Source organism: Oncorhynchus keta, chromosome 17, assembly GCF_023373465.1.
Source record: "Oncorhynchus keta strain PuntledgeMale-10-30-2019 chromosome 17, Oket_V2, whole genome shotgun sequence".
NCBI lineage: Eukaryota > Metazoa > Chordata > Actinopteri > Salmoniformes > Salmonidae > Oncorhynchus > Oncorhynchus keta.
Window position 1 is genome coordinate 55002821 of NC_068437.1, and position 15111 is coordinate 55017931.

Sequence of the window (15111 nt, forward strand, 5' to 3'; positions counted from 1 at the left end):
TCAGGACACGACACCTCACCTCAGCTCAGGACACGACACCTCAGCTCAGGACACGACACACCTCAGCTCAGGACACACGACACCTCAGCTCAGGACACGACACCTCAGCTCAGGACACGACACGACACCTCAGCTCAGGGACACCTCAGACAGGACACGACACGACACCTCAGCTCAGGACACGACACGACACACCTCAGCTCAGGACACGACACCTCAGCTCAGCTCAGGACACGACACCTCAGCGGATCAGGACACACCTCAGCTCAGGACACGACACGACACCTCAGCTCAGGACACGACACGACACCTCAGCTCAGGACACGACACGACACCTCAGCTCAGGACAACACCTCAGCTCAGGACCTCACACACCTCAGCTCAGGACACGACACACCTCAGCTCACGACACGACAACACCTCAGCTCACGACACGACACGACACCTCAGCTCAGGACACGACACACCTCAGCTCAGGACACGACACGACACCTCAGCTCAGGACACACGACACGACACCTCAGCTCAGGACACAGACACCTCAGCTCAGGACACGACACGACACCTCAGCTCAGGACACGACACGACACCTCAGCTCAGGACACGACACGACACCTCAGCTCAGGACACGACACGACACCTCAGCTCAGGACACGACACGACACCTCAGCTCAGGACACGACACGACACCTCAGCTCAGACGACACGACACGACACCTCAGCTCAGGACACGACACGACACCTCAGCTCAGACACGACACGACACCTCAGCTCAGGACACGACACGACACTCAGCTCAGGACACACACGACACCTCAGCTCAGGACACGACACGACACTCAGCTCAGACACTTCAGCTAAGGACACGACACACAGCTCAGGACACCTCAGCTCAGGACACGACACACACCTCAGCTCAGGACACAGGACACGACACCTCAGCTCAGGACACACACGACACAGGACTCAGCTCAGGACACGACACGACACGACACTCAGCTCAGGACACACGACACGACACCACGACAGCTCAGGAACACCACGACACCTCAGCTCAGGACACGACACGACACCTCAGCTCAGGACACACACACACTCAGCTCAGGACACGACACCACGACACCTCAGCTCAGGACACACACGACACCTCAGCTCAGCTCAGGACACGACACCTCAGCTCAGGACACGACACGACACCTCAGCTCAGGACACGACACACGACACCTCAGCTCAGACACGACACACACGACACCTCAGCTCAGGACACGACACCTCAGCTCAGGACACGACACGACACGACACCTCAGCTCAGGACACGACACCTCAGCTCGACACGACACAGCACGACACTCAGCTCAGGACACGACACGACACACGACAGCTCAGCTCAGGACACGACACCTCAGCTCAGGACACGACACACGACAGCTCAGCTCAGGACACGACACTCAGCTCAGGACACGACACCTCAGCTCAGGACACGACACGACACCTCAGCTCAGGACACGACACGACACCTCAGGACACACAGCTCAGCTCAGGACACGACACGACACGACACCTCAGCTCAGGACACGACACGACACCTCAGCTCAGGACACGACACGACACGACAGCTCAGCTCAGGACACGACACCTCAGCTCACGACACGACACGACACTCAGCTCAGCTCAGGACACGACACGACACGACACCTCAGCTCAGGACACGACACGACTCAGCTCAGGACACGACACGACACCTCAGCTCAGGACACGACACGACACGACACGACAGCTCAGCTCACGACACGACACCTCAGCTCAGGACACGACACGACACCTCAGCTCAGGACACGACACGACACGACAGCTCAGCTCAGCGACAGGACACTCAGCACGACACGACGACACCTCAGCTCAGGACACGACACGACACGACAGCTCAGGACACGACACGACACCTCAGCTCAGGACACGACACGACACAGCTCAGGACACGACACACTCAGCTCAGGACACGACACGACACGACACACCTCAGCTCAGGACACGACACGACACGACACCTCAGCTCAGGGACACGACACGACACCTCAGCTCAGGACACGACACGACACGACACCTCAGCTCAGGACACGACACGACACCTCACAGGACACGACACGACAGCTCAGCTCAGGACACGACACGACACCTCAGCTCAGGACACGACACGACACTCAGCTCAGGACACGACACGACACGACACCTCAGCTCAGGACACGACACACACTCAGCTCAGGACGACACCTCACGACACGACACCTCAGCTCAGGACACGACACGACACCTCAGCTCAGGACACGACACGACAGCTCAGCTCAGGACACGACACGACACGACACCTCAGCTCAGGACACGACACGACACCTCAGCTCAGGGACACGACACGACACCTCAGCTCAGGACACGACACGACACCTCAGCTCACGACACTCAGCTCAGGACACGACACGACACCTCAGCTCACGACACGACACCTCAGCAGGACACGACACGACACCTCAGCTCACGACACGACACAGCTCAGGACACGACACGACACCTCAGGACACGACACGACACCTCAGCTCAGGACACGACACGACACCTCAGCTCAGGACACGACACGACACCTCAGCACGACACGACACCTCAGCTCAGGACACGACACCTCAGGACACGACACGACACCTCAGGACACGACACGACACCTCAGCTCAGGACGACACGACAGCTCAGCTCACGACACGACACACACGACACCTCAGCACGACACGACACCTCAGCTCAGGACACGACACGACACCTCAGCTCAGACACGACACCTCAGCTCACGACACACGACACCTCAGCTCAGGACACGACACGACACCTCAGCTCAGGACACGACACGACACCTCAGCTCAGGACACGACACCTCAGCTCAGGACACGACACGACACCTCAGCTCACGACACACACTCAGCTCAGGACACGACACCTCAGCTCACGACACCTCAGCTCAGGACACGACACGACACCTCAGCTCAGGACACGACACGACACCTCAGCTCAGGACACGACACGACACCTCAGCTCAGGACACGACACGACACGACACCTCAGCTCAGGACACGACACGACACACTTCAGCTCACGACACGACACGACACCTCAGCTCAGGACACGACACGACACCTCAGCTCACACGACACGACACGACACTTCAGCTCAGGACACGACACGACACTTCAGCTCAGGACACGACACTCAGCAGGACACGACACGACACTCAGCTCACGACACGACACGACACCTCAGCTCAGGACACGACACACACCTCAGCTCACGACACACACACTCAGCTCACGACACGACACGACACCTCAGCTCACGACACGACACCTCACACGACACGACACCTCAGCTCACGACACGACACCTCAGCTCACGACACGACACTTCAGCTCAGGACACGACACGACACGACACCTCAGCTCAGACACGACACAGCTCACGACACGACACCTCAGCTCAGGACACGACACGACACGACACCTCAGCTCAGGACACGACACCTCAGCTCAGGACACGACACCTCAGCTCACGACACGACACGACACCTCAGCTCACGACACGACACGACACCTCAGCTCAGGACACGACACGACACGACACTCAGCTCAGGACACGACACGACACACCTCAGCTCAGGACACGACACGACAGACACTCACAGGACACGACACGACACCTCAGCGACACGACACGACACCTCAGCTCAGGACACGACACACACGACACGACAGCTCAGCTCACGACACACACTCAGCTCACGACACGACACCTCAGCTCAGGACACGACCTCAGCGACACACTCAGCTCACGACACGACACTCGACACGACACACCTCAGCTCACACACGACACGACACGACACTCAGCTCAGCTCACGACACGACACCTCAGCTCAGGACACGACACCTCAGCTCAGGACACACGACACCTCAGCTCAGGACACGACACCTCAGCTCACGACACCTCAGCTCAGGACACGACACGACACCTCAGCTCAGCTCAGACACGACACGACACCTCAGCTCAGGACACACGACACACCTCAGCTCAGGACACGACACGACACCTCAGCTCAGGACACGACACGACACGACACCTCAGCTCAGGACACGACACCTCAGCTCAGGACACGACACTCACCTCAGCTCAGGACACCTCACGACACGACACCTCAGCTCAGGACACAGACACGACACCTCAGCTCAGGACAGGACACGACACCTCAGCTCAGGCTCAGACACCTCAGCTCAGGACACGACACCTCAGCGACACCTCAGCTCAGGACACGACACGACACCTCAGCTCAGGACAGGACACGACACCTCAGCTCAGGACACGACACGACACCTCAGCTCAGGACACGACACCTCAGCTCAGGACACGACACGACACCTCAGCTCAGGACACCACACGACACCTCAGCTCAGGACACGACACGACACCTCAGCTCAGGACACGACACAACACCTCAGCTCAGGACACAACACCTCAGCTCAGGACACAACACCTCAGCTCAGGACACAACACCTCAGCTCAGGACACAACACCTCAGCTCAGGACACAACACCTCAGCTCAGGACACAACACCTCAGCTCAGGACACAACACCTCAGCTCCTGCTGTAACGGGTGGACCAAAGGCCGATTCCACCAAGCTCTGGCTCACCCTCACGTGTCTGAAGGACGCACTGTGGTCCTCTGACAACATGTTGGTAGGGAAACACATGGAGACCACCCATCAGACAGTGACCTTGATAGCTACGGAACCCCTGAGGTGGTACGGACAAAATAGAGCCTCGACCCCAGACAAAGCATCACCAACACCATCTCAGGTCCCGGCCTGACAATGCTGCAGCAGCGAGGGGAGGGATCTCTTCTGGGCCCTGAAGGATGGGGGCGGAGTTGATTCGGAAGAGCAGGAGGAGGCAAATGTGATAAGGACTCACCTCGTTCCTGCACAAAGGAGAGAAGACCTCTTTTTTAATAAAGGGACTTTTAGACCGTTTACATGTCTTTAAAAGGTATAGTCTTGTTTGAATCATAATGTCTTTAAAAGGTATAGTCTTGTTTGAATCATGTCTTTAAAAGGTATAGTCTTGTTTGAATAAAAATGTGCACATTTGAAATGGCTTTTACAGATTGGATATGTTTAAAAGTACTTCTTTCTTAGGGTGTTTCATTAACATGTACTTTTAACATATAAATGTTTCAATGCAGTTTTTTTTATGCATATTATGTCATTTTAAAGTGTACAAATGATTATGTTAAAAGTATGAGCTATTGCAATAACCATTTTTGCTAAATAAAATACATCTATTCTTATCAGTTTAATATCTGATATGTCCCCTTATCTGGGGACAATATATTAAATGGATTTTTCCATTATTCAGAATTCTGATTGTGTGCCGTCATGATTCGCTTGTATGAAATTTGGAGCCTCAAGCTACAGGCTTCTGTAGGGCTAAACCTGCCGAGCTGAAAACATGCAATTTAGAAGGGTTCGATTATACGCCCAGGCTTTTATTTTACAATTAGTATCAGCAACGATCTGGAGCCATCTGTCAGTAATACACACATACATTTATTTTAGCGATCATTTTGGACATGTAGCCTATTGTAATCATTATGGAACTATGTAGCAGGTTAAACCTGGAGCCTGGCGCACGGTTCACGGCGACTGGACTGTTGTCATACAGTTCCACGATTAGTGAGAATGAAAGTAGATTTGTAGGATTATAGTTCAACCACTATTGGACACTTTTTCTCCACATTCCAATATTTCATGGATGGAACTTGAATTATGACAACTTTCAGTATGAAACAAAACAGTGCATGTTTTATTCATCGATATACAGTATTTCGTGAGTAGATAGATGCTCTCCAACCCAATAGGCCTATTGGTATTTTATGTGCATGATATAAAGTTTATTGTAGTGACTGACAAAGCTTAATTGTAAAAGTATGCCTCAGAGCCATGTTTGCTAAAGTCTATTATGCTGAGCACACATTTAGTTAGGCAGCCAGGACCATAGGACGCACTGTCGGTCTCGCTCTCACTGCAGTCCAGTGCCATGGACATCTTTGAAGTTTGGCCTCTAGTAATTCAGGAGGGCCTTATCATGCAAGGCTCTACAGACATATTCAAAAAAGATATAGGCTATTTTTATTTCCTACATTATTTGTGTTGATGATGTACTATGTAATGAAGTCGAGTGGTTCAACATTAAAATGCATTTTGATTGAACACACAGTTCAGCTTGAACAAGGCGACGGTCGGTGGAAGTCTGGCGCCACCAAGTGGACAATTATTTTACCTGGGCCATTTTGTAAAAAGATCAAATGTTGTGTGTCAATATTGTTATCTGCAAATTGTTTCCCACACCCCTATTTGATAGATTATTATTCCAGATTAGCTGTAAATCTGGTTTTATTAGAATCATTACGTTAGAGCAAGTCTGTCAATGATGTGGTGCAAGTGAGAACAAGTGTTTTCTTCTGGAAGTTTTGTTGCATTTCCTTTGAAAACAGCTCATCTGTATTTTTGTACATCATTTTATACACATACAAACGGCATAAAAGCGTCAAGGCCGAGTGGCTTCACCACTTTCTAGGCATCATTGACAGACTTGCTCAAACGTAATGATTCTAATAAAAGTAACATCCGGTTAACTTCGTCTCATTTATATTTACAACGGAAGGGGGTGCACCGTTCCTGGAGGTACTGCAATACCAGGTCGATGCGTGGAGTGGACGGAGCAAGCCCCTATTCCATCTCCCTATTCCAAAAATCAATTTAATATATGGTCCCCAGATAGGGGACGTATCAGATATTAAACTGATAAGAACAGATACTACACTTGATCTTAGCCAAAAGGCCGAGAAGCGATACCGCAATGCTTTCGGGAGGAAGGTGCCGTTCTCAGACACGTCAAATCCGGTAACGGTTACACCTAAATGAGCTCTGTACACTTTACAACAAATATCAAAGATGATGCTATTTAATAGAAATGGTGACATAGACTGGGAGTTGATCAACGTCGGGAAAAGACACTTTTCACTGTTACAAAGTAACACAGTGGTAGGTTCCAAAGTGACGTGTACATCCGCCCTCCAATCGGAAACGAGACAAATCCTTATTGAGTTAAAACCAGATTTACAGCTACATTGGAATAATAATCTAGCAAAAAGGGGTTGGAGAAATAATGAATATTGACATAACATGTTATCTTTTATATAATATCTCAGGAAGCGTTGTGCCACAAGGGAACTAAAATAATTGTCCACTTGGTGGCGCCAGACTTCCACCGACCGTCGCCTCTCCTATGTGGTCAATCAAAACGCATTTGAATGTTGAACCACTTTAAAAAATATATTTAACTAGGCAAGTCAATTCAGAACAAATTCTTATTTTCAATGATGGCCTAGGAACAGTGGATTAACTGCCTTGTCTAAGGTCATTGTGAGGAGGCCTTTATAAAGTTGCCCTCCTGAATTACTAGAGGCCAAACTTCAAAGATGTCCATGGCACTGGACTGCAGTGAGAGCGAGACCGACAGTGCGTCCTACGGAGTGGTCCCAGCCTATGGTCCTGGCTGCCGAACTAAATGTGTGCTCAGCATAATAGACTTTTGCAAACATGGCTCTGTTGAGGCATACTTTTACAATTAAGCTTAGTCAGTCACTCCAATAAACTTCATATCATGCACATAAATTGCCATTACGCAGAAAATACTTTATATTGATGAATAAAAACTACACTGGTTTAATTCATCCTGAAAGTTAGGTTTAGGCTACTACATGATACTGTCCCTGGACCCATCATGAGGTTCCTACAACCTAGCCTAATTAAACAGCAGCAGTAAAATAACAATAGCGAGGCTATATACATATATTTCCTATGAAGGAAAGTTTACAACGTAGGTGAACACAGGTTGAGAGACTTTTGAGTAATCAAGGTGACAGACATTATTCACACATTCAATACAGCCTTGTTCAATCTTGCCTTAATCTAGTTGATCTAGAGTGTAATCATTAGTCCAACATTTGCAAAATGAGAGTTTCCATTGATGTTGGCAGAAATTCTCCCCCCACTTCTAATTTACTTCATTTTGTGGCTGGAGTCAAATAGTTTCTGCGGCACACAGAGTCAAATAGTTTCTATAGAACAAACTTCACGTCAGGATAGGCAACCCGAAAGGAATAATTAATGTATGTGTGTTACATTAAACATAGACGAGGGAGTAAAATGTTGGCAAACAGTAAACATTTCAGAACTACTACCAGTTGAATAAGACATGGGAGAGATGATGAATTTTGGCAAAGAGATTTATTTATAGACTAATACACTTGAAACAAACCAAACCCGAAAACTGTATCCTGTGCACGTGACGAATAAACGTTGATGTGATGATCAACTCACCATTCATATCAGCTATCATAGTCCATATACAGTGAGGCAAAAAAGTATTTAGTCAGCCACCAATTGTGAAAGTTCACCCACTTATTTTCCATCATAATTTGCAATTAAATTCATTAAAAATCCTACAACGTGATTTTCTGGATTATTTTCTCTAATTTTGTCATAGTTGAAGTGTACCTGTGATAAATTACAGGCCTCTCATATTTTTTAAGTGGGAGAACTTGCACAATTGGTGGCTGACTAAATACTTTTTAGAACAGAGTCCATAAGACAGAGCTGTTGCAAAACAGTAAATGGATTTTCAAAATGTAGACCATATATTAAATTCACGCATCGACCTGGTATTGCAGTACCTCCAGGAACGGTGCACCACTGCCGTTGTAAAGGAAAAGTAGACCAAGTTAACCGGGTGGTTTCTTTTATTAGAATCATGATGGATATTACATTTGAGGTCGTTAACTAGTGACTCCCCATCCCTCATGAGGGAGAGTAATTATCAACTGACACTAATTAGCATAACGCAACGGACATGAATATCCCTAGAAAATATTCATATTAATGAAAATCACAAGTGAAATATATTGAGACACAGCTTTGCCTTTTGTTCATCACCCGGTCATCTCAGATTTTCAAAATATGCTTTACAGCCAAAGATAGACAAGCATTTGTGTAAGTTTGATAGCCTAGCCTAGCATAGCATTTTGTCCAGCTAGCAGCAGGTAACTTGGTCACGGAAATCAGAAAAGCAATCAAATTAAATCGTTTACCTTTGATAAGCTTCGGATGTTTTCACTAAGGAGACTCCCAGTTAGACAGCAAATGTTCCTTTTTTCCAAAAAATATAATTTTTGTATGCGAAATAGCTCCGTTTTTTCTTCATGTTTGGCTGAGAAATCACCAATTGCGGTCACTGAAAACGCCGAAAAATATTACAAATGAACTCCATGAATATCGATATAAACATGGCAAACGTTGTTTATAATCAACCCTCAAGGTGTTTTTCAAATATCTATTCGATAACATATCCACCGGGACAATTGGTTTTTCAGTTGGACAGATTGGAGTAACGGCCACCTGTGTATTTTACCCGAGAGTCACTCCGGCAGCATCAGGTGACCCTTTGCGCAATGTAGCCGCTAAATGCGTAAAACTACGTCACAATGCCGTAGACTCCTTGGGGAATAGGAGAAAAAGTCATCTGGTCGATCGCCCATTTCACTGCTCAATAGGGACGCATTGGAACGCAGCGCTTTCAAAACATGAGGCACTTCCAGATTGGATTTTTTCTCAGGCTTTCGCCTGCAACATCAGTTCTGTTTTACTCACAGACAATATTTTTACAGTTTTGGAAACTTTTTTCTTTCTATTTTCTATCCCAAGCTGTCAATTATATGCATATTCTAGCATCTTGTCCTGACAAAATATCCTGTTTATTACGGGAACGTTATTTTTCCAAAAATGAAAATAGTCAATGACTAGATAGTGTTGGTCAAGTCAGTCACCTATTCTATTGACTATGACAGCTGATATGAAGGGTGAGTTGATCATCAAATCAAAGTTTATTTGTCGCGTGCGCAGGATACAGGGTGTAAACGGTACAGTGAAATGATTACTTGCAAGCTCTCCTAAACAAAAATATCCACAAATAGCTAAGTAATAAAGTTGTTAAAAAAAATAAAATGGTTGATTGGAAATATATACACAATAACAATATACAGTATGAACTCTGAAATGTGTGTAAGTTATGTACTGGTGTCTTTACCTGTATGAGTGGCAGTCCATGTTATCTGATGTACAGTGGGGAGAACAAGTATTTGATACACTGACGATTTTGCAGGTTTTCCAACTTACAAAGCATGTAGAGGCCTGTATTTTTTTTAATCATAAGTACACTTCAACTGTGAAAGACGGAATCTAAAACAAAAATCCAGAAAATCACCTTGTATGATTTTTAAGTAATTCATTTGCATTTTATTGCATGACATAAGTATTTGATCACCTACCAACCAGTAAGAATTCCGGCTCTCACAGACCTGTTAGTTTTCCTTTAAGAAGCCCTCCTGTTCTCCACTCATTACCTGTATTAACTGCACCTGTTTGAACTCGTTACCTGTATAAAAGACACCCGTCCACACACTCAATCAAACAGACTCTAACCTCTCCACAATGGCCAAGACCAGAGCTGTGTAAGGACATCAGGGTTGAATTGTAGACCTGCACAAGGCTGGGATGGGCTTCAGGACAATAGGCAAGCAGCTTGGTGAGAAGGCAACAACTGTTGGCGCAATTATTAGAAAAATGGAAGAAGTTCAAGATGACGGTCAATCACCCTCGGTCTGGGGCTCCATGCAAGATCTCACCTAGTGGGGCATCAATGACCATGAGGAAAGTGAGGGATCAGCCCAGAACTACACAGCAGGACCTGGTCAATGACCTGAAGAGAGCTGGGACCACAGTCTCAAAGAAATCCATTAGTAACACACTATGCAGTCATGGATTAAAATCCTGCAGCGCACGCAAGGTCCCCCTGCTCAAGCCAGCGCATGTCCAGGCCCGTCTTAAGTTTGCCAATGACCATCTGGATGATCCAGAGCAGGAATGGGAGAAGGTCATGTGGTCTGATGAGACAAAAATATGAGGATGAGTACAACCCCAAGAACATCAAATCAAATTTTATTTGTCACATACACATGGTTAGCAGATGTTAATGCGAGTGTAGCGAAATGCTTGTGCTTCTAGTTCCGACAATGCAGTAATAACCAACAAGTAATCTAACTAACAATTCCAAAACTACTGTCTTATACACAGTGTAAGGGGATAAAGAATATGTACGTAAAGATATATGAATGAGTGATGGTACAGAGCAGCATAGGCAAGATACAGTAGATGGTATCGAGTACAGTATATACATATAAGATGAGTATGTAAACAAAGTGGCATAGTTAAAGTGGCTAGTGATACATGTATTACATAAGGATGCAGTAGATGATATAGAGTACAGTATATACGTATGCATATGAGATGAATAATGTAGGGTATGTAACATTATATAAGGTAGCATTGTTTAAAGTGGCAAGTGATATATTTTACATCATTTCCCATCAATTCCCATTATTAAAGTGGCTGGAGTTGAGTCAGTGTCAGTGTCAGTGTGTTGGCAGCAGCCACTCAATGTTAGTGGTGGCTGTTTAACAGTCTGATGGCCTTGAGATAGAAGCTGTTTTTCAGTCTCTCGGTCTCAGATTTGATGCACCTGTACTGACCTCGCCTTCTGGATGATAGCGAGGTGAACAGGCAGTGGCTCGGGTGGTTGTTGTCCTTGATGATCTTTATGGCCTTCCTGTAACATCGGGTGGTGTAAGTGTCCTGGAGGGCAGGTAGTTTGCCCCTGGTGATGCGTTGTGCAGACCTCACTACCCTCTGGAGAGCCTTACGGTTGTGGGTGGAGCAGTTGCCGTACCAGGCGGTGATACAGCCCGCCAGGATGCTCTCGATTGTGCATCTGTAGAAGTTTGTGAGTGCTTTTGCAAATGAATTACTTAAAAATCATACAATGTTTTCTGGATTTTTGTTTTAGATTCTGTTTCTCACAGTTGAAGTGGACTTATGATAAAAATTAGACCTCTACATGCTTTTTTTTTTTTTACACTAGAAGCTGTCAATCTCTATTTAAATATTTCTGTAAAGCCAATATTGAAGGACAATTCAATTTGCGTGATGTTTTGTTGTCTCTACCTTCTTGTCCTTTGTGCTGTTGTCATTTGCCCAATGTTGGCACCCTGTTTTGTGCTGCTACCATGTTGTGTTGCTACCATGTTGTGTTGCTACCATGTTGTGCTGCTGCCATGTTGTGCTACCATGTTGTGTTGCTACCATGTTGTGCTGCTGCCATGTTGTGTTGTCATGTGTTGCTACCATGTTGTGCTGCCATGTTGTGCTGCTACCATGTTGTGTTGTCATGTGTTTCTTCCATGTTGTGTTGTCATGTGTTTCTTCCATGTTGTGTTGTCATGTGTTTCTGCCATGTTGTGCTGCTACCATGCTGTGTTGTTGTCTTAGGTCTTTCTTTATGTAGTGTTGTGTTGTCTCTCTTGTCATGTGTGTTTTGTCCTAGATTTATATCTATCCCAGCCCCCGTCTCCGCAGGAGGCCTTTTAACCTTTTGGTAGGCCGTCATTGTAAATAAGAACTTGTTCTTAACTGACTTGCCAAGTTACATAAAGGTTAAACAGAGAGGAACAGGAAGAGGTCCATTCCAGAGGCTCATCAACTTTTTATCGTGTAGAAAGAGTTACTCCTTTGAATGCTAGCCTGAAACCGCCCGACCTCCTTTGCTTAGGGCCATGCTAGCCTGAAACCGCCCGACCTCCTTTGCTTAGGGCCATGCTAGCCTGAAACCGCCCGACCTCCTTTGCTTAGGGCCATGCTAGCCTGAAACCGCCCGACCTCCTTTGCTTAGGGCCATGCTAGCCTGAAACCGCCCGACCTCCTTTGCTTAGGGCCATGCTAGCCTGAAACCGCCCGACCTCCTTTGCTTAGGGCCATGCTAGCCTGAAACCGCCCGACCTCCTTTGCTTAGGGCCATGCTAGCCTGAAACCGCCCGACCTCCTTTGCTTAGGGCCATGCTAGCCTGAAACCGCCCGACCTCCTTTGCTGAAACCGCCCGACCTCCTTTGCTGCTAGGGCCATGCTAGCCTGAAACCGCCCGACCTCCATTTGCTTAGGGCCATGCTAGCCTGAAACCGCCCGACCTCCTTTGCTTAGGGCCATGCTAGCCTGAAACCGCCCGACCTCCTTTGCTTAGGGCCATGCTAGCCTGAAACCGCCCGACCTAGCCTGAAACCGCCCGACCTCCTTTGCTTAGGGCCATGCTAGCCTGGGCTTGTTTACCTCCTTTGCTTAGGGCCATTGCCTGAAACCGCCCGACCTCCTTTGCTTAGGGCCATGCTAGCCTGGGAATACCAGGCCATTCTGCCCGACCTCCTTTGCTTAGGGCCATGCTAGCCTGAAACCGCCCGACCTCTTTCCTTGCTTTAGGGCCATTTAGAACATTCACATTGTAATGAAACAGGCATGGGAGCAGGTCTCGAACCCTTGACCATTAGCCTGAAACCGCCCGAGCCTGAAACCGCCCAGCTAGGGCCATGCTTCGCTGCTTAGGGCCATGCTAGCCTGAAAACCTCCTTTGCAATGCTCGGGCCGGCAGAGTCGACCTCCTTTGCTTAGGGCCATGCTAGCCTAAACCCAGGGCCCGACCTTTTGCTTAGGGCCATGTAGCCTGAAACCGCCCGACCTCCTTTGCTTAAGAGGGGACCTCCTTTGTGGTTGAAACCGCCCACCTCCTTTGCTGCCATTAGCCTGAAACCGCCCCGCTTTACTAATGCTTGCTTAACGTGCCAGTATGGGACTCACCTAGCCTGAGTTAGTCTGGCGAACACAAAGTCCTGTTGCTTTTTGTTGAGAGAACCTGAAACCGCCCACCTCCTTTGCTTGCCAGCTCCATTTCTGAGCCAAATGCTGCCTTTGAAAGTTTTTTTACAAAAGGCCTCCTGTGCCAGACCAGTGTGTCCAGCTTTGCTAACAGCCTGAAAATAACATGTCTTAAAACATGGAAGTTTAGTACGGGCCGGCTGACTGCCTGGGAAAGACATTTCAGCATGTGGGTCCATTCTTAGCCTTGCTTTAAGGGGGCAACATTCACATTGTAATGAAACAGGCTGCAGGTCTATAAACCCTTGACCTGTTTTAGTCCAAAAAAAGCAATGTCTGTGATGTCATGTGTCCTACTTTTATAAATCAGTTACACTCAGAAACGATTTGTAAGAGTGTGGTGGGGTTGAGACCCTCTGCCATTATACATTTTACTTTTTTCCCCCTAGACGTGCCAGTACAAACCACAGTTGATTCAAAGTCCTGTTGTTTAATAAGAGCAATGTGCCATGATGAAAATTGATTATTTTAAGTCAGCTGTGCTGCCTGCAGCTGGGGTGGGCACAAAAAATAAATGTTCACCCCTTGGGATCCTCAGGACCCAGTTTGGAAAAAAGGCCGCAAATGCTTTTGTCAAAACCCCATTTGTTGGACAGACACTTCAAACCGTGGCTCTGCTCTTACAACTAAAATAACACTTCAAACCGTGGCCTGCTCCAGACCAGGACAGTAACACTAAAATAACAAACCGTCGGGAGGAGGCAAGCAATAGGACAGACACTCTCATATAAACTGTTTTAAAAAAAAGACTCTGATGTCATGTGTCCTACTTTTATAATCAGTACACTCAGAAACACCTAAGCGAGTGGGACTGGGGAGGAGATTAACATTTAGTTTTTTTCCCCCCTAGAACCACACAAACCACAGCTGATTCAAATAATAAGAGCTTGATGATGATTGATTACTTGCTGTGTATGGGGGCAAAAAAATGGGCCTTTTGGACAGACACTCAAAACGTGGCCTGCTATAGGACAGACACTTCAAACCGTGGCCTGCTATAGGACAGACACTTCAAAACGTGGCCTGCTATGGCAAAACGTGGCCTGCTATAGGACAGACACTTCAAACCGTGGCCTGCTATAGGACAGACACTTCAAACCGTGGCCTGCTATAGGACAGACACTTCAAACCGTGGCCTGCTAT

At 47.5% G+C, this 15111-nt stretch overlaps 1 non-coding gene and 1 pseudogene across 1 annotated transcript; one reads left to right on the forward strand and one right to left on the reverse strand.

The window, feature by feature from the left end:
- The first annotated feature begins 5337 nt into the window (after window positions 1–5337).
- LOC127908539 (uncharacterized) lies at window positions 5338–5502 on the forward strand (annotated as a pseudogene).
- Window positions 5503–6754: 1252 nt separating this feature from the next.
- Window positions 6755–6945, reverse strand: LOC118377494 (U2 spliceosomal RNA). Its single transcript, XR_004824257.2, has one exon. It is a non-coding gene; the product is annotated as a U2 spliceosomal RNA (small nuclear RNA).
- Between the last annotated feature and the right edge of the window lie 8166 nt (window positions 6946–15111).